At 39.5% G+C, this 21,213-nt stretch overlaps 1 pseudogene; it reads left to right on the plus strand.

The window, feature by feature from the left end:
• The first annotated feature begins 819 nt into the window (after positions 1-819).
• LOC127449523 (solute carrier family 15 member 1-like) lies at positions 820-16,613 on the plus strand (annotated as a pseudogene).
• Positions 16,614-21,213: the final 4,600 nt, after the last annotated feature.

Genomic DNA, 21,213 nt, shown 5'->3' on the forward strand with positions numbered 1-21,213 from the left:
TAAGGTGTTTGCATGACCCAAAATTCGTATTAATGCATGCATGTCCCAGGGGTGGAAATCATAATTTTAGGAACCAGAATATTGGCCATAAAGGTATCAGGCAATCAGTTTGAGGCATGCACATCAGACATCATCAGCAAACTGAATTTTGCCATATTCCGATTAAAATAGGAATATTGATGTGCATGTAAACATATGGATTTGAATCTGAACATTGCATCTGGACAAGGTAATAAATGGCATTATGAGGGTGCAGTATTTCAGACAATCACACACTGATGTGTTAACAATGATTTGATGTGACTGCATTATCCACCATATTTAATCAATTTAATAGGAATACTTAAAGGTTGTATGAGGCAAACTTTCTGATCTTGTCAAAGCGTTCTATTAGATTATTCTCACATGAGACTTGAAAAACATGAACAAATGTAAAGAATAATTTAGAAATAGCCTATGTAATTTTTAGCACCTTACTGGGTATGACAGAAATAGCATATTAGTTTTCAACTGGCTATCTTATTATAAAGGCAATAGGTTCATATCATTTGATTTACTGATTACATCAGTAAGGATGCCATAAATAACTAAACTACTCCTCAATTTCCTCATCCCGCAGACACACAGAAACTCACAGTCACATTACTGTTCACATATGCTGTCATAAATGTCCACGTCAATCCCATTTTAACCCAGTAGTTGCCAGGGACACAGTTTATTGTTCAGAGTCTATAAAACCCTGATACCTGTCTCCCAGCCCTTCAGAGTACAGCTCTTGAGGAGTGTGCAAGTGTGTATCTCTATAGTAAATGATATTCTATGGGAGAGGACAAGAAGACAATCCCAGATAAATCAGTCATGATGGCAGGTGAGTGAACCTGGATGCATGTGGGCACTTTTGGATATGGAAATAACAATAATAATAAAACACCCTTTTCAATTTGGTTTGGTATTTATATCTGAATATATAGTAAAGTGAGTTACTAGACACGCAATAATCAAACACTTGTGTAAATTGTGCATAAATGAATACCTTCTATTATTTAAACAATTTCTAAAGTGGAACGAATCAGATTTGCTCAATTTTAGGGTCTTAATAATTACATTTTGGAAACTATTTTGTAGAAAAAGAGGAAGGAAATGTGAAGAGGCACAAGAAAAAGGTAAGATCCTATATGATCTGATCAGTTAGGCCAGTCGTTTAAAGAATTTCTAGTGAGTTATAGGTGCACTAAGTGATTTTTGCTGTTGTAGTTAATTGCTAAACTTTAAACAGAAAGAAATGAATAGTAAATCTGTTGTTTGAAATGATGAGTCTTAAAGAAAAGACTCATCATTTATTCTAAATGGTTCTGGGTGCACATGTTGAGATCATTTGACGAGCCGAATATTACTCATTTTATTTCAATAATCCCCTGTACTTAAAGTAATCATGGTTGACTGCGAATAGTGCATTTCTACAATTGCTTTGGTTGCTGAGAACTGTTGTTCTTGCGTGATGCTGCACCTGCGCAGCTACGGGTGAGCAATCATAGACAAGTGCACCCCTAAGTTTCACATCAGCACAAATATTTCAGGTGAAACTTTTAAGAAAATGCTATCTTGCAATCATGCCCTGTATATTCTAAAAAAAAAAAAAAAAAAAAAAAAAAGTAAAGCAAAATTAAGAAATAGGGAAATATCTTCTTTTTTTAAGGACATTTGGACTTTTTTATTTTTATTTATTTTTTTATGTTGACAGGTGGAGTGTTGTGGACATCCTCTCAGTATATTTTTCATTGTGGTGAATGAGTTCTGCGAGCGTTTCTCCTACTATGGCATGAGAGGTGAGAGGAAACAGGCATACAATAGCCCCAAAAAGCTATTTATTGGACACTTATTCAGGGTTCAGGACAAGTTAATCTCAATTGACAGCAGTTGTGGCATAATGTTGATTACCACAAAAATGTATTTCAACTCATCCCTCCTTTTCTTAAAAAAAAAAAAAAAAAAGCAAAAATTGAGGTTACAGTGAGGCACTTATAGTGGAAGTGAATGGGGCCAATTTTTGGAGGGTTTAAATGCAGAAATGTGAAGCTTATAAATTTTTAAAAGCACTTACATGAACTCTTCTATACCACTCATGTATTGTTTGAGCTGTAAAATTGTTTAAATCGTACCTAAAGGGTTTTAAGGTTTGTTGACATTACATCGTCATGGCAACGAAGTTGTAAAATTGGCTATAATTTTACACAGAAAAGGTTAGCGATTTTGTCACACTAAAATCATGTTTACACGCATATTGTTTATGACGTGTGGTGATACTTTTGAAACAGTGAGTATTTTAACGTTTACAGATTGTCCCCCATTCACTTCCATTGTAAGGGCCTCAATGTAACCCTTTTTTGTGCTTTTATTTAAAGAAATTTTTTTGAACCCAGAATATTCCTTTAAGCCACTTAAATGTGTATGAAATGTATGACATTACGTAACGGTAGCCAGCTGGTAGGTGCTGTGCAGTGTGTAAACCTCACTCCCTTGGCCTCAAGAGGCGCACTAGCGACTGACGCTAGAGACTGTAGCCTTTAGCCTCCTCGTTAGCACGCCCATCTCCCATGCTGGAGACGCCGGTTCGAATCTTGTTCGGAGTGGATACAGAGGTGCCGTGACCTGGATGGGAGTGAGGTTTAGGGGGGTGAGTGTAATGGTAGCCAGCTGGTAGGTAGCTGTGTAGTGTATAAACCTCACTCCCCAGGCCTCAAGGGGCGCACTAGTGACTGACGCTAGAGGCAATATCATTTAGTCTCCTCGTAAGTGCACCCACCTCCCATGCTGGAGACGCCGGTTTGAATCCCGCTCGGAGCGGGTTGAGTAGGATTAATTACAATTAAAAATATAGAACCAGATCAAACAAAGTAGCATTTATTTAAAGTAAAATAAAATTACTTAATAAAAAAAAAAAACTACCACATAGACACAGCTGACTCTTTTATTCTGACCCCTTGATCACTCTATCTCCCTCTTTCTGTCTTCTACTCTGCAATCTGACCTGTTACCCATTTAACACTCAATCATCTCTGTTTTTCGTTCCCTGTATACCTAACTCCCAACCCCTCTTGCTCTGCTTCTTTTCTGTTGCAGCTGTGTTGGTGCTGTACTTCAAGTACTTTCTGCGCTGGGATGATGATTTTGCCACCACCATCTATCACACATTTGTGGCTCTGTGCTATCTTACACCCATCCTGGGGGCCATAATCGCTGACTCGTGGCTGGGCAAGTTCAAGTGAGTGATTAAGATGACCCAGTGTTGTTCACATACATACAGTAGTACATGTACCCCTGGTTGGGAATCATTGATATTGAGTATGTTTGGAATGGCATACTTACATACTACTACTACTGTAGGAATGCAGTATGCAGTGCTAGCTGTGTAATAAGCCATAATAACCATAAAAAGTCAAAGACTTGCATTTTGATCTCTATTGGAATTCATATCATCAATAAAACCACCCATCTCCATTTCTGCAGGACTATCACGTACCTGTCCATAGTGTACACGATTGGACAGGCGGTCATGACTCTCAGTGCCGTCCATGACTTCACAGACTATGATAAAGATGGCACTCCAGATAACATGACTGTACATATGTGAGTAATGTTGTGCAAGATTATCATATATAAATCGGAAAGTGATGTTATTATTGTGAATGTATGGTTAATAGCCTGATAATTAAATAACATCATAAATCTTAATCTTAATATGCATGCTCTGTATTAGGAGGTGCATAATAAAACCAATATTTTTATCTGTATTTACTTATTATTATTGTGTGATGTATAACATTATTTGCATCGGACTGATATTTGGTGTGATTTTGATTTCCTCTCTTTTGTTAGTGCCTTGTCCATGCTCGGGCTCATGCTCATTGCTTTGGGAACAGGTGGTATTAAACCCTGCGTGGCAGCGTTTGGAGGGGATCAGTTTGAAGATCATCAGGCAAGTGGACCCCATACACACATATTGAAACACATGCAACATAAGCACGCATATACAGTTCATACAAGAAGAAATGCACACAGCTGAACACCGGAATGCTCTCAGATTCTTTGGTATATTATATTTACACATGTAAACTAACACATAACATTATGTTCCTTTACTGTTGCACGACTGGACTCCTATACAGCACTATACTTGTCTTAATCAGCAGTTCAGGATTCAATTAGAGCTCAATGTGAAGTGTCTGATACATACAGAGTGTTAGAGATTAACAAAGATATAGAACTGATTTGCATGCATCTCCACCCCTCTCCACCTCTGCCACAGGGACATGGGGTCTAAAGTATAAAGGAGAGAGTATGAATCCTATGCCAAAATGACTTTAAACGTTGAATCAGCATTCCACAGATTTTACCTTTTTTTTCCCCACACACACTTTCACACATTTTTAGCCAATAAAAGCTTATCAGGTCCTTTTCACATTCTGAACAAGTGCTGTCACACATTATTAGCATAAAAAGACTAAGTTTAGTTTAGAGAAAAAGTTAAATCAGTGACAGTAGTGTGAACTGGTATTGAGTAAACATCATGTGGATTGATGAATTTTTTATATATTTTAAGGCTGTCTATTTAACGCATTAATTCAGTACGATCAGTTCTATAAAAAATTACTCAATTAATCATTTCCCGGACCGTAATAAGTTATATTCTTGCCATTGGAGCAATTCAAGCTTGAAGCACCACCTGTTTTCTCCAGGGGGCAGTAAGCAAAACTCCAGCTGTTTAGACAAATAACACCCATCTATACAGACGACTGACAGCCCTAATAGACTGCATTTAGTTATGGTTTTTATTTTTTATTTTTTTGCAGGAGAAACAAAGAGGTACTTTCTTCTCCATTTTCTATCTATCTGTTAACGTCGGCAGCCTTCTCTCAACTCTCATCACACCAATTCTAAGAGGTATGTATTTTGAACATGTGTTTAAATTAGAATTATACATTTTCCATCTTTTAGTAAATTGGAATCCACCTGGCATATTATTGTTTTAGTGTGTATTTGTTGTGTTCTTCAGCTCAGGAGTGTGGTATCCACATTAAGCAGAAATGTTACCCTCTGGCCTTCGGAGTCCCGGCGGCTCTCATGGTGGTTGCCCTCAGTGAGTGTTTTGTTCAGCAGTTCACCTGCCAGTCACAGTTACTTGTATTTCTTAACACATGTACAATATCTTTTCTGGCCACATGGTGGCACCATTGATCATCTCTAAAAGAGATTTCTCTCTCCTCTCTGCAGTTGTGTTCGTCGTTGGAAAAGGCATGTACATTATGGATGAACCTAAGGGCAATGTTCTGCTTAAAGTCATGAAATGCATTGGAGTAAGAACACAGATACCATTATATTATTTACATTACAATTATATTCAAACCGATCAGATATAGATGGATAGTACAGAGAAAAGAGATATGTTTTCAAATGCTTTTTGAAGGAGGGTAAGGAAGAAATTTCTGTGGAAGTGAATTCCAAAATGTAGGAGCAGCAATACTGAAGGCCCTAGCACCCACTGAGGCTAATCTAAATTTGGGGACAGTGAGCAGACCAGAATCAGAATAATAATCTATTAAACATGAAGTAACAAAGGCATTAGTTAAAGGAATTACTGTTTCAGCATCCCACTCACTGAGAAAAGAACAAATACGGAAATATTGCGTAGGTGAAGGAAAGCTGTTTAAACAGCGTTATTGACATGTGCCTCAAATTTTTGCCTCAAATATTATTTCAGTTTTGTCAGAATTAAATTTGAGACAGTTTGATGTCAATCAAAGCTTTAGCTTATGAATACCAGCAGACAATGCAGGTGGAGGAAAGACTGATGTGGCGCAGGAGCTAATGTACATTTCAGCATATTGTCATGTCGACAGCATAGCAGCAGGGGTGGGGCCAGATGGGTGGCACGGGGTGGCAGCTGCCACCCTAAAAATGAGCTTTGCCACCTTACTTGCCACCCCAGCTCAGACCCCGCTCGTGTCCTGGAGACGGTGCGCAACGGCTTAACCCGTCCGTGTCGCGCATGGTCCATAACAACGTTCCGCCCGTGTCTGGCAGGACACAGTGTTCCGCCTCAGTAAACAAACCCCCCTTCCATACCAAATTGTCAGATCATTTGCCCAGAGAGTAGCATGTAAACCATGAAGAGTAGTGGACCAAGGACTGAGCCTTGGGGAACGCCACATTTAACTGGTGCCTTAGAGGAGTTGTGTTTATGAATGGTGACAAATTGCTGCCTATCACTGAGGTATGAAATGAACCAGTGTAAAAGTGTGCCTGTGATACCTATAGCGGAGAGACGGGTGAGAAATATGTTGTGACAGACAGTATCAAATGCAGAGCTTAAATCCAAAAGGAGAAGAATATTAAGTGCACCTGAATCAGAGGAGAGAAGGAGGTCACTGAGAACCCTGAGGAGAGCTGCTTCTGTACTGTGATATGGATGGAAGCCTGACTGGAAGGGTTCATACAGATTGTTCGCAGTAAAGTATGCCTGCAACTGGGATGCAACAGCTTTCTCTAGTAACTTAGATATAAAAGGGAGGTTTGAATTGGGTCTGTTGTTACTAAAAGCTGTGGGATCAAGATTGTTTTGTTTTTTGGGAAAAAGTGGTAACAGCAGCAGTCTTCAGATCTAAGGGAACGGTACCTGATGCAAGAGATGTGAATCAAGTCAAGTGGCAAATGGGTTCTGTGAAAGCAGATAGGCATTGTTTCAGAAGGAATGTAGGAGCATGGTCAATAAGACTAGATAAAGAGTTAGACTTCCTTACTTCGTCTGCTACAGTGGAAGCGTCAACGGGAGTAAAATTAGAGAAGGACATTTTTCAGTGGATAGGTGGAGATTCAGTAGCAGAAGTAGAAGTGAACAAATTACAGATTGATTTAGTTGTTGAGAAAGGATTCACAGTGTTGATCAGAATTAGATGAAATTACAACAGGGGATTGCGCTAGCCTTTTAATAGTAGCCAAAAGAGTTCTGGACCTGCTTTTAGAGTTATTAATGACAGTTGAAATGTAGGAAGAGTGAGCAGAGTTTAGGGCTATATTATATTGCTGCATATGTGTGGAGTAGGCTGAAGAGTTTTCAGTAAGGCCTGTTTTTTCTGTAGAGTCGCTCAAGACGACGACCCTTAGCTTTCATAATCCTAAACTCAGCAGTGAACCAGGGAAAGGAATGACTAGAGGGAACACGCCTAGATTTCAAGGGAGCAAGATCATTCAGGACAGTGGAAATAGTCAAGTTGTAGAGACTAAGAATATCTTCAGGACTAGATAATGTAAGGGAGGTAGACGGCGAAAAGGCACTAATAGAAGCAGAGAATGAAGGAAGATCAATAGACTTCTTTCATAAATTGGGTCTGAATACAGAGAAACTGCAAGTAAATTCTATCAACTAATGATCGGAAATGCACATGTCATATCCCTTAACAGCAACATTATCAAGACCAGTAGAACATAACAGATCTAAAGTATGACCATTCGAATGAGTTGGAAAATCAACATGTTGTACATAGTTAAAACATTCAAGCAGATTGAACGCCAGAAATACAAACGAGGAAACCTCATGTGAGTCCTGCACTTTGGTATGGATGCTGAGTTTACAAACAGCTGCGAGACCCCAGACCCCTACACTGGGATCGGGGTTTGGTCATGTAGCTGTAACCTGAAGGTGTGAGTAGATTCAGCTCAACAACATTATTAGGAGTTTGTCATGTCTCAGTAAGTCCCTTAGAAGCATCCCTTTGCCAGTTAGTGAAAGAGTGTTAAAAAGGCTGCAGTATCAAGTGGTGATAACTGCTTGCTCACAGGGACACAGTAATTAATGGCCTTAGTGAGAGGTCTCAGAGATTTAAAGTTTATTCCATGATCCCTATTTATCTAAATAGCTGATGCATTGTCCGTAGAATCCAAACGACGATGCCAGCTTGACCACAGAGACCAAATCATGGGAATCAATGATGGGGTGGAGCATTTAGTAATCCACAAACGCCTAGCCTCGCCGCTGCCATCCGCCAGGAGAGCAGCTGCGACTGTTTGCCTGGGGATGGAGGAATCGCTGCCGGCCAAAGAGTTCTGGAGGAATCACAGCCATCTGCCAAGAAGGTTCCATCCACCAGGGGCCGGAGGACTTGCTGCCGTCCGCCGGGACAGGAGCGAGTTGGCATCTGCCAGAGTGAGGAGGAGCGGTTGAGGACCGGGCAACAGTGTGTCCGGGAGCCGGCGACCAAGTTCTTCTTTCTCTCTCTCTCCTCTCTCTCTCTCTCTCTCTCTGTGTGTCTCCGCTCACTCTTTCCCTCTCCCCACACCTCCCCTCGTCTCTCCCCCAGGTTCACAGGAGGCGGGGTGGACCACCGGCTGACAGAACGGCCAGAAGGGCAGCGTCTCCCCCCAAGAAATGGGAGGGGAGTTAGTCAGACTGGTGGTGCCCTGGCCTGAATCGGGCGGGGGAGGAGTGTGACGAGGAGGAGGGCATGGCCGGGCTGTGATGGAGCACGGCCGGCGCTGAATCAGCTGATCAGCAGGAGAGCGAGATAAGGGGCAGCCGGAGACGCCGGTGGAGGGAGAGAGAGACACACGTGGCTGCGCTGTATGTGTATCTGTGTGTCCTTATGTTTTCTGTTGTTTTAAGTTAATTTATATCATTAAACTTTACGTTGATTGTTCAGCCGTTTCCCGCCTCCTCCTTGCCCATCCTTTATCTGTTACAAACAGTTCAACAAATAAGTAAATAATATTGATTAACTTGCATTTAAGACTAAAACTGGTTAGTTAGTTTGTGCAGTTCGCCACCGAGCCAAGGCTTGAAGCACAAATCAGGTCTCTGCACTGCTTGTGGTGTTTCATTCATAAATACATTTTTTGAATGTATCTTTTATGTGAACGAATCATTCTTGTTCACTTCCATTGTTTCGGTCATGAACGACTCACTGCTTTCTAATGAACTAAGTCAGTGACTCAATGACTCACTCATAAAAAGATGCTCATTTGTCACCACCTGCTGGCACAAAGATGTGATCTATAGAAATTGTCACCAAATAAATCAGTGAACTAAATCAAAATGAACGATGAATCAAAATCCCACGAACAAGGAGAAGCTGAGTAATACAAATGGTGACGTGTCCCAGTGTGGAACAGCACTCGTCCAATCCGTTTCAAGGACTGGAATTGAAAAAAAAAATGCATATCAAACTTAAGGATGAAATTATCTACAACAATTTATACGCACCATGCAAGCACTGTAATTATCATGCAACTGATTCATTTGTCAAATGTAATAACCATCTGTTGCATGCAATGCAGTATCAAATAGTGCGGTAAAGCCCCATGCATTCTGACTAAACTGATTATTTTGGCTTTTCTCTCCTGCAGTTTGCAATTAAGAACCGTTTCAACCACCGCAGTAAGAAGTACCCAGAGAGAGAGCACTGGATGGACTGGGCTGAAGAGAAATATGACGTATGTTACAATTATCGAAACGTATGAAATACACAATATACAAAAACCATGCAAAAATATGCATGAACCCCCCACACAGGCAGACATTCACTGATATAATGAGACAGAACACAATCACTCTTTAACTCTCTTTACAGAAACTCCTGATTGCTCAAGTGAAGATGGTATTAAAGGTGATGTTCCTCTACATCCCGCTGCCAATGTTCTGGGCCTTATTTGACCAGCAGGTCAGTATAAAGACAAAAACTCATGCACATACTGTACTGATGTAGGCATTCATACACACAAATGCTCAAGACAATTAGTCTGTGTTTTTCAGAGCTTGTTATTGTGTTTTCTTTCCAGGGTTCCCGATGGACTCTCCAGGCCACTACCATGGATGGCGACTTTGTAAGTTACAACAGTTTTAAAGCTGAAGTGTGTAATTTCTGTGGCACTAGTGTCATCAAACGTAATTGCAAAAGTAACAATTGTTTACTGAACACACGTCTCAGCATATTAATCTAGGATAAGAGAAAGTATTTGAAAAAAATCACACCCTTTAGCTTTAAAGGAAACTAAAGAGGATATATGTGTGCCAGTCTAGCTATAACTCTCTCTCTCACACACCACAGGGAGTGTTTGTCATACAGCCGGATCAAATGCAGGTGAGACTGATTTATTTCTACAAGCTGCCATTTGTTTTATATGTCTGAGCTGTGTTTTACTATTAATCCAGCAATTTAAAAAACATAAGAATTTATCAGATAATTGATAATATTGTACATAGTAGTGTACTTACAGTGCATGTCTTAACGTGTTGTGTTGCAGACTGTGAACCCCATTCTGATTGTGATCATGGTGCCCATCATGGATAATTTAGTGTACCCACTTATCAAAAAGTGCCATCTTAACTTCACGTAAGTGAGCAAACTGATATTAAAGCTGCTCTAAAACAAATTGGGGCCCAGCCTTGCTAATTTACATCCCATCACTTTTGAGACCCAAAATATAGTTTGACTATGTGTTTCTGTATGTGTTTGTGGTGAATTTCCAGGCCCCTACGGAAGATAACTGTGGGTATGCTGTTGGCTGCTTTAGCATTTGTGGCTGCTGCACTTTTGCAGATTCAAATAGACGTAAGTACACACAAAGATTCACTGCAGTTTTGATGTTGATCATGCTTTCATGTCTTAAAGGGATAGTTCACCAAAAAATTAACATTTACTCACCCTCATGCCATCCCAGATATGTATGACTTCTTAATTCTGAAGAACACAAATGAAGATTTTTAGAGGAATATCTCAGCTTTGTAGGTCCTTACAGTGCAAATGAATGGTGACCAAAACTTTGAAGCTCCAAAAAGCACATAAAGGCAGCATAAAATTAATCCATACCACTCCAGTGGTTTAATCCATGTCTTCTGGTTCTGAAGGATCCGATCGGTTTTGGACAGTGTTGGGTGCATTACTAATTAGTTAATTACTGTAATTAAATAACTTTTTCCATTAAAAAAAAAGTAAGGGATTACTCTTAATTTTTTCAGTAATTTAATTAGAGTCACATCTGATGTCATTCTGTTAAATACTGTATAGACTATAGAACAATGCTATATAAAACAATAGTGAATTTAAAATCGAAATGTAATGTCTAATGCTAAAATGTATGTTTTCTAATTTAACACTGCCCCCTTAAATTCTTTGGCAGTTCATGAATAATTTATTTGATTTGATATAATTTATTTGAAAGAATTAAAAGAACAGTTTCATGTCTATCCTTGTATTTTTCATCTGGTCGATGTTGATCAGGGTTTTAGAAAGTAATTAGTAAGAAGTAATGCAATTACTTTTCAGACAGAGTAATTAGTACAGTAATCTAATTACACTGTAGAAGATGTAATTAGTAGTTAGTAATTAATTACTTTTTTAGAGTAACTTACACAACACTGGTTTTGGCTGAGAACAAAATATAACTTCCTTTTCACTATAAATCTTGACATCAGCAGTCTCTTTGGCGATCATGATTTCAGGCTCAATTACACTTCTTGTGCCATCTAGCACTCTACACAATACGTCAAGTACTAGGAAGTGTTATCAGGCTTGAAATCATGATCGTGCCTAGAGACTGCAATGCCAAGATGTACAGTGAAAAAGAAGTTTTGGTCGGTTCTCACCCAAAGTCGATATGAAAGCTTCAAAAGACATGGATTAAACCACTGGAGTCATATGGATTACTTTTATGCTGCCTTTATGTGCTTTTTGGAGATTCACAGTTCTAGCCACCATTCACTTGCATTATATGGATCAACAGAGCTGAGATATTCCTCTAAAAATCTTAATTGTTTTTCAGCAGAAGAAAGAAAGTCATACACATCTGGGATGGCATGAGGGTGAATAAATGATGAGAGAATTTTCATTTTTGGTACCTTTAAAACTTGTGGTGAACAGCTTTACAGAAATTCATACCTTTAATGTCTTTAAACCCCAAGTAAGCAATCCAAAGGCTACTGTGGCAATGAAAAAAACCTTATACATTTTGCCCTGGGCCCCAAGTGTGCTTATTGGCACTTCATTTATTCTTGATTTACAATATGTACTTAGATACTGTATCTGAAATCTCACCACACTGCAGTTGATGCATGTTCTCAGCAGAAAAAATTAACTGCAGTGTACATTTCTAACATTCAGGAATCACTGCCCAACTTCCCGTCCCGCTCTGAAACCCAAGTCAAGTTCCTTAACTTGCTGAATAGTGATCTGCCAGTTTCGGTGGCCGGGCAAGAACCATTCGTGGTGCCTGGTTTTCAGGCAAGTACACACCATGGCAAAGCAAAAAGTTTCAACATTTTCTCCATATTCAAAAGAATCAGCAGACAAATAAAAATGTATATGTATACAGTAGCTGTCTTTATATTAACTTCAGAACTGTTTATAAACTGTACATAAACATCTTGCAAATACCCTTTATGTCTTCTTGCTCCCCCCAGACCTCAGGTGAATATATGAGTTTTGAGAAAGAGAACTTTACCGTCTCTGTTGCAGGAAGAAACGCTGTTACAGCTCATTTCAGGAAAGGATCCAGACAAACTGTTTCAATTAATTCTTTTGGAATCCATGAGATTGTAAGTGCTACATTAATTTAGTAAATCTTAGTATTGATTTCAATATGTTTGTTTGTTTTGTTTTAAAGAATTTTATGTCTGTGATTTACTTTGTGTTTTTGATGACGGCATGTAATTCAATTTAAGGGAGTCATGCAATGAGGATGCAGTGTACTGTAACATTTATTTTGTTCACAGCTTGAAGATTTAACTGAAAAACCAGAGGATGGTAAAAATGTTATTAGGTTAGTGTAATTCAGATTTTTTCTTCTTGATAAACTTTGTTATTCCAACATTCCTTTCTTTTATTCCATTCTAAATATCGAAATTTATAAACAAATCTTCAAATTAATTTTAGCTGGAAATGGAGTGCTTCATTAACAGCAAATTTATTTCTTAAGTTTTCGAATGCCTATTTTGCAGAACTGAACATCTCATCAAAGTCTTTTGAACTGGATTTTATGTCTCCCTTTGAATCATCAAACTACTCCTTGGCTGCTCAGGGCAAGTACGTGTCATTTTGGTGATCTATGTATTGTGTGTACAAGTTATAGCTAATATTAATAAGTAAATAGCTACAAATAATATTCAAAACCTAACACATGATAGAGCCATTACGAGCTCATGAAAAAAGTGACTTTGCCTGTTTTGGCAAAAGCCAAAATACATTGTCCATTAGGTTGAGGAGGCATTTACTTTTTCCACAGGGATGATGTCTTTACATAAAATAACTAAAATGTTAAAATACGGTATTGTGTCTTTATTCCGATTCCCTTCGTGAGAAACTATCTTTTGAAAATTAAAAAATAGTTTTTCAAATAGGCAATAATACTGTTGGTAATATCATGAAGGGACAAATATTTTTATACTGACACTTTACATGCTCTTCGTATAAATGCATACAGGGTGTGTATGTGTCTCAAATAAACAGCAATTTCAGGAAACAACAGCGTAAATTCTTGAAAGGCTGCTCTCATATACTGGTTTGATGTCCTTTCCCCAGATCCCTTTTCACTATTAGAAACGTGCATGGGGATGCATGCAACTACACCATGAAGATAGGCTTTGGTAGCGCCTACACGGTGGTGATCCCCAACAACTTCACTTTCACAGAAAATGTAGGTTTCAATTTCACAATTGCAGAAAATAGACATATAGTCCATTCACTAACATTCTGCTCTACCAAAAATCACCTTACAGACCCCATGCAATCAAAATGAGAGTTTCTTTACTTCAAGTCAATGCCTGTTGTTTTTTACATTATCTACAGTGCATTCAGAATGAATTTATACCGCTTCATTGTTTTCACGTTGTTATGTTGCAGCCTTATGCTAAAATGCTTTAAATTATTTATTTTTTTCACGCCAATCTGCACTCCATACCCCATCATGACAAAGCAAAAACCAGATTTTGGATAACTGAAATATCACATTGACATAAGTATTCAGTAACTCAGTACTTAGTTGAAGCACCTTTGGCAGCGATTACAGCCTGAAGTCCTTTTGGGTATGATGCGACAAGCTTTGCACACCTGGATTTGGGGATTTTCTGCCATTCTTCTCTGCAGATCCTCTCAAGCTCTGTCAGGTTGGATGGGGACCGTCAGTAGACAGCCATTTTCAGGTCGTTCGATTGGGTTCAATTCTGGGCTCTGGCTGGGCCACTCAAGGACATTCACAGAGTTGTCCCAAAGCCACACTTGAGTTGTCTTGGCTGTGTGCTTAGGGTCATTGTCCTGTTGGAAGGTGAACCTTCGGCCCATTCAGAGGTCCTGAGCGCTCTGGACCAGGTTTTCATTAAGGATATCTCTGTATTTTGCTGCGTTCAGCTTTCCTTCAACCCTGACCAGTCCCCCAGTCCCTGCCGCTGAAAAACACCCCCACAGCACGATGCTACCACCACCATGCTTCACCGTTGGGATGTTATTGTGCAGGTGATGAGCGGTGCATGACACTTGGAATTGAAGCCAAACAGTTCAATCTTCATTTCATCAGACCAGAGAATCTTGTTTCTCACAGTCTGAGAGTCCTTTAGGTGATTTTTTGTGTCTTGCACTGAGGAGAGGCTTCCGTCTGGCCACTCTGACAATCCTGTTTCTGAGCTCTGCAGGCAGTTTCTTTGACCTCATGGCTTGGTTTTTGCTCTGATATGCATTTTCAGCTGTGAGACCTTATATAGACAGGTGTGTGCCTTTCCAAATCATGTCCAATCAATTGAATTTGCCACAGGTGGACTCCAATCAAAGTGTAGAAACATCTCAAAGATGATCCAGAGAAATTGCATGCACCTGAGCTAAATTTCAAGTGTCACAGCAAAGGGTCTGAATACTTATGTCAATGTGATATTTCAGTTTTTTCTTTGTAATAAATTTGCAAAGTTATCAAAAATCTTGTTTTTGCCTTGTCATTATGGGGTATGGAGTGTACATTGATGTGAAAAAAAATAAAATAATTAAAAGCATTTTAGCATAATGCTGCAACATAACAAAATGTGAAAAAAATGAAGGGGTCTGAATACTTTATGAATGCACTGTAAATACTAGCATACTTACAATGATTGATAAATTAGGGGCTGTTCAGGCCGAATGTGTTCTTGTGCTAAAACAGCTAGAAACAACACAACAAATAGAACAGAATACATAAGTCTCAACATGTGCTTTTAAAAGTAGCAGTTATTTATAACCTACCACAGCGTCTAAATAACGCAGCTGTCAAAGACATCCATCTAGTGCATGTTCACAGAAAAACAATGGGGAAAAAAGCGCAGTTGGATCTAAAAACATGTTTGGTGTGAACAGCCCCTAAGAAAAAAAAGAAAAGAAAAAAAACGATGACTCGAAAACTTTTTTTCCCCAATCAATCAAATGCTCTCTAAAATGAGAATGCCCCATCCAAACCCTTCGATATATCAAGGCCAAACAAATAGAAAATATGTAAACACAGGAAAGAAAACTATGCTCGTCAAGTGATTTCATGGGGTCTTAAAGCCACTGTCAGTTTACAGGGAAAGATTTCATTAGTGTGTTGCGGGTGGTCAGAGAAAATCCAGATGGGTTGGATAGGTGGCTTTCTCCACAGCTGAAATCACAAAGCACTTTATTTGTGTGTTGCAGTGTGCAGACTACATTATACCAATAGAGGATATACCGTGCAACAGCATCCACATGGCCTGGCAGATCATTCAGTACTTTGTGATGACATGCGGAGAAGTGGTCTTCTCTGTTACTGGCCTGAACTTCTCCTATTCACAGGTTTGGGGTGCCGTTTTTTAATTCGGAATCATTTGTTTTAGTGTTTTACATTGCGTCTCAGAATTTCACTGTTACCCTGTAGGCACCAAGCAACATGAAGTCAGTTCTCCAGGCTGGTTGGCTGCTGACTGTTGCTGTGGGCAACATCATAGTGCTCATTGTGGCTGAGGCAGGCTCACTTCCAGACCAGGTATGCCACTGGAACTACTGTAATTTTTTTTTAAAGATCATGGGTCAAAAAAATTGGCATCCGTCTCAGGCCATGTTTACACCTGTTTGCATCCGTCTCGGGTGATCTGATCACAAGGGGTCAGCCTAGACAGATTGCTGTTTACACCTGGTAGTAACATGCACTGGCCAAGTAATGAAATCCATTTTTAGCACAATGATTGATTTACAGGTGAGTAGATGGTCCTTCACTGTTGTCCAGTGTGCAACAGGTCAGATTAATGTTATGCGTTTTCGACTGCCATTTGAATATGTTTTCAGTGATCTGATTTTAAAACGTCTGGACCCCATTAAAGTATATAGCACTGACCATTTGTGGCCACATCACCAGAGATGGATGTTTATACCAGGTGTAAACAGAGTCTCAGCTAATCAGTGCACATGTTTACTGTTCAACAGTGGACAGAATACGTGCTGTTCGCCTCACTCCTGGTGGCCGTGAGTATCATCTTTGCCATCATGGCTTACTTCTACACCTACACTGACCCGGCGGAGATCGAGGCTCAATTTTTAGAGCCAGAAGACAAGGAGAAGAAAGAGCTTGAGATGATGAACAGAGACTTGCACGGTTAACACAGTTCCAAGCTCACACAGTGAGAAGTCAGAGGGCAAACAGACAAAGATCTAAATCCCTCATTCCTCCTCCTCCACCAGATATAATGGCATTAGAAGTGTTGGTATCTATTGCCCTTTACTGCTGATCAAAGAGTTAATTTGCCATATTCTAAATATGGTTAGGCTTGGATTATTTTTTTTAGATGAAAAGCTGATCCTAAATCATCCCAAAAGAAATTCCAAGAAAAGGCTAAATCTACTTGAAATGGAATGGTGCGTTTAGGACGGTTGACAGGGTCAGTAGGTTTTGTGGTTTCATGTATATACAGTGCATCCGGAAAGTATTCACAGCGCTTCACTTTTTCCACATTTTGTTATGTTACAGCCTTATTCCAAAATGGATTAGATTCATTATTTTCCTCAATTCTACAAACAATACCCCATAATGACAACGTGAAAGAAGTTTGTTTGAAATCCTTGCAAATTTATAAAAAAAAAAAAAAAAAAATCACATGTACATAAGTATTCACAGCCTAATCTCAATACTCTGAAGCACCTTTGGCACCAATTACAGCCTCAAGTCTTTGAGTATGATGCTACAAGCTTGGCACACCTATTTTTGGGCAGTTTCTCCCATTCTTCATTGGGGGACCTCTCAAGCTCCATCAGGTTGGATGGGGAGCGTCGGTGCACAGCCATTTTCAGATCTCTCCAGAGATGTTCAATCGGGTTCAAGTCTGGGCTCTGGCTGGGCCACTCAAGGACATTCACAGAGTTGTCCCAGAGCCACTCCTTTGTTATCTTGGCTGTGTGCTTAGGGTCGTTATCCTGTTGGAAGATGAACCTTCGCCTCAGTCTGAGGTCCAGAGTGCTCTGCAGCAGGTTTTCATCAAGGATGTCTCTGTACATTGCTGCATTCATCTTTCCCTCGATCCTGACTTGTCTCCCAGTTCCTGCCGCTGAAAAACATCCCCACAGCATGATGCTGCCACCACCATGCTTCACTGTAGGGATGGTATTGGCCAGGTGATGAGCAGTGCCTGGTTTCCTCCAGGCATGACACTTGCCATTCAGGCCAAAGAGTTCAATCTTTGTTTCTCATGGTCTGAGAGTCCTTCAGGTGCCTTTTGGCAAACTCCAGGCGGGCTGTCATGTGCCTTTTACTGAGGAGTGGCTTCTGTCTGGCCACTCTACCATACAGGCCTGATTGGTGGATTGCTGCAGAGATGGATGTTCTTCTGGAAGGTTCTCCTCTCTCCACAGAGAAACGCTGGAGCTCTGTCAGTGTGACCATCGGGTTCTTGGTCACCTCCCTGACTAAGGCCCTTCTCCCCCGATCGCTCAGTTTGGCCAGGCGGCCAGCTCTAGGAAGAGTCCTGGTGGTTCCAAACTTCTTCCATTTATGGATGATGGAGGCCACTGTGCTCATTGGGGCCTTCAATGCTGCAGAAATTTTTCTGTACCCTTCCCCAGATCTGTGCCTCGATACAATCCTGTCTCGGAGGTCTACAGACAATTCCTTGGACTTCATGGCTTGGTTTGTGCTCTGACATGCACTGTTAACTGTGGGACCTTATATAGACAGGTGTGTGCCTTTCCAAATCATGTCCAATCAACTGAATTTACCACAGGTGGACTCCAATCAAGTTGTAGAAACAGCTCAAGGATGATCAGTGGAAACAGGATGCACCTGAGCTCAATTTTGAGTGTCACGGCAAAGGCTGTGAATACTTATGTACATGTGATTATTTTTCCGTTTTTTATTTTTAATAAATTTGCAAAGATTTCAAACAAACTTCTTTCACGTTGTCATTATGGGGTATTGTTTGTAGAATTTTGAGGAAAATAATGAATTTAATCCATTTTGGAATGAGGCTGTAACATAACAAAATGTGGAAAAAGTGAAGCGCTGTGAATAATTTCCGGATGCACTGTATCTACTGTATATATGAATGTTAGGTTTAATGCTAAAGTGGTCATGTTGCACTCTCAAATGTGTTGTTGCCTTTGCAGGTAGGTTTTATTTATTAGTGTATTATGTTACTATCAATTAGTAGATGAATAGAAATAAGTGTTGCTTTTTCTAGGGGGAAAACTGAATTTCAGACTGTGGAAACGCAACATATCGGTATTAAATTTCTTCTTTTATGATATTCGGGCAATACTTGTCTGGTTTCTGTAATTGTGGATCGGTCCTTTCAGAAAAAGTCTAAAGTGATATAACATGCATTTAATCTATTTTTTAATCAATAAACATTCATCTGTGATAAGTAATGTGTGAGTAAGTCATGGTACTGTGAAGATTTTACCAAAAGTCATTAATTTTGCACATTGTAGTTAATGCTGTTATTTTTTTTGGACTAGATTTTAATTATTTGGGGTTATAATAAGGAACTGCCAAATAAATATTTCCATTCAGTGTTGTTGTGTGTGTATTTTTAGATTATTGTACTTTTTTCTCTTCATAACATCCTCTGTCATGGAGTTGTATATTCGAAATCCTGGTGGAGAGCGATTTTTCTATACTCATTTTTTTTAAACTTTTCCCATGGGTGTGTACCGTATTCACGGCTGTTCACTTCATCTTAAGAAATGTCACAGAAAGCAAGGAAAATGAGGCAGTCTCTTGGTTAGGATTAAGCGATCTCTGCACACGTCTACGGTGATTGTCGGTTCCGCGTTTGGCAATCTTCGTGGAGACGATGGCTGGCACAAATACATAATCCCTCGGTGTACTTTACACCTGTCTACTGCCCATCCTACCAGATTCGGCATACCTCACCCCCCATTCCCCCTGGAATCTACGCCCCTGGTTGGATCCTTTATCTGAACTCTCTCCAAGTGACTGTGAATTTTTTTTTTTTTTAGCTCCTCTAGGACTGTGGGGCGAGGTGGGGGGTTGGCTTCAGTTTTTAAAAATAGTTTTAAGCAAGGGCGTAGCCAGGAAATTACTTTTGGGTGGGCCTCAATAAAAATGAATTGGCCAAATTTTCACCCATTTATTTTTTTTTTCTTTACCAAATTGTCCTGAACAACAAAGAGGCAGCACATTCAGACAGTTCTGTCATACTTTCAGAAATCATATATTTTGGCTTTTATAGTTTGTTCAATTTATTGACTTGTTTAATCTCACACAGCATGTTACTGGCTCTACACATAATCATGGTCATACTCTTGATCTTGTTTTATTTTTGGTCTTCCCATCTAGAGTGTTTGAGTTTTGTCTGTCTGATCATAAGCTATATATAAGCCTGTTGTTTTTAATGTTAAACTACCATGTCTGATTCCAAAATCACATTTCTGATGTGACATCTCTGAACCAGTCACATTTTATGTTCTGTTTGATCGGTTTGAACCTATATCGCTCACTGAGTTGATAGAGCTAGTCCAACAGATAAAACCTACCACTTCTTCTGTTAATATTATTCCTGCTCGGCTCAGAGAGGTGCTGAACACTGTTGGTTCTAGTGTGTTGACTATTATGAATAGCTCCTTATATAATGGCATTGTTCCATCCTGCTTTAAGCAAGCAGTGATCCAGCCACTTCTTAAGAAGCCAACTTTGGATCCTACCAACCTTCCAATCATTTCCGGACCATTTCTAAACTGCCATTTTTGTGGGCAGAACTGAAAAAGCACTACTCAAGGTGACAAATGATTTACTGCTCACTTTGGATTCTAGTAGACCTGCAATTTCAATGTTGCTTGATCTTAGTGCTGCTTTCGATACGGTTGATCATACTATCCTCCTGCACCATCTTAGGTGTGAAGTCGGTATTAATGGCACAACCTTAGATTGGTTTACATCTTACCTTTCAGATAGATCTCTGAGTGTTAGGATTGGGAATTCTTCATCTCCTTCTGCACCATTCACTTGTGGGGTACCTCAAGGTTCCATATTGGGCCCCATTTTATTTTCTTTATATGTGCTTCCCCTGGGTTAAATTTTTAGGAAATATAACATTTAATATCATTGTTAAGCCAATGATACACAGCTGTATGTCCCATTTAGTTCTGATTATTCATATTCTGCCATTTTTAAATGCTTTTGAGGATATTAAATGCTGGACAGCAAGAAACTTTCTCCAGCTAAATGAAAGCAAGACTGAAATTGTTGTTTGGCCTCCCTAGCGCTGTCTCTGATATCACTAGCAATCTAGCGACCCTGTCATTAAATGTCCCAAAAAACTTTGGTGTGATCTTTGACACGGCTCTAAATTTTGAAAAACAAATAAGTGCTGTGGTGAAGGGCAGCTTTTTCCAACTCAGGTTGATTGCTAAATTAAAACCATTGCTCTCATTTAAGGATTTGGAGATAGTTATTCATAGCTTCATCTCATCCAGACTTGACTATAGAACTTTTTCACAGACTGTGATGATGCGTTTCCACCTTATTTATCAGCGTAAATCTTGCAGATTTTTTTATATTATAATTTTTTTTTAAATATTGAGTGGAAATTTATAACATTATTCTTTGTGTTATATTACCTGTCCCTAGAATTAGTAAAAAAAAAAAAAAAAAAGAATTACCACAGTTGCGAGGGGATTTCGGTTACAGCTGCTGAGAGAGAGCGACAGTAAATTTGGCATCTTCTCTCATTTTACTGTCTTCATCTAC

This window comes from Myxocyprinus asiaticus, chromosome 12, assembly GCF_019703515.2.
Source record: "Myxocyprinus asiaticus isolate MX2 ecotype Aquarium Trade chromosome 12, UBuf_Myxa_2, whole genome shotgun sequence".
Lineage (NCBI taxonomy): Eukaryota > Metazoa > Chordata > Actinopteri > Cypriniformes > Catostomidae > Myxocyprinus > Myxocyprinus asiaticus.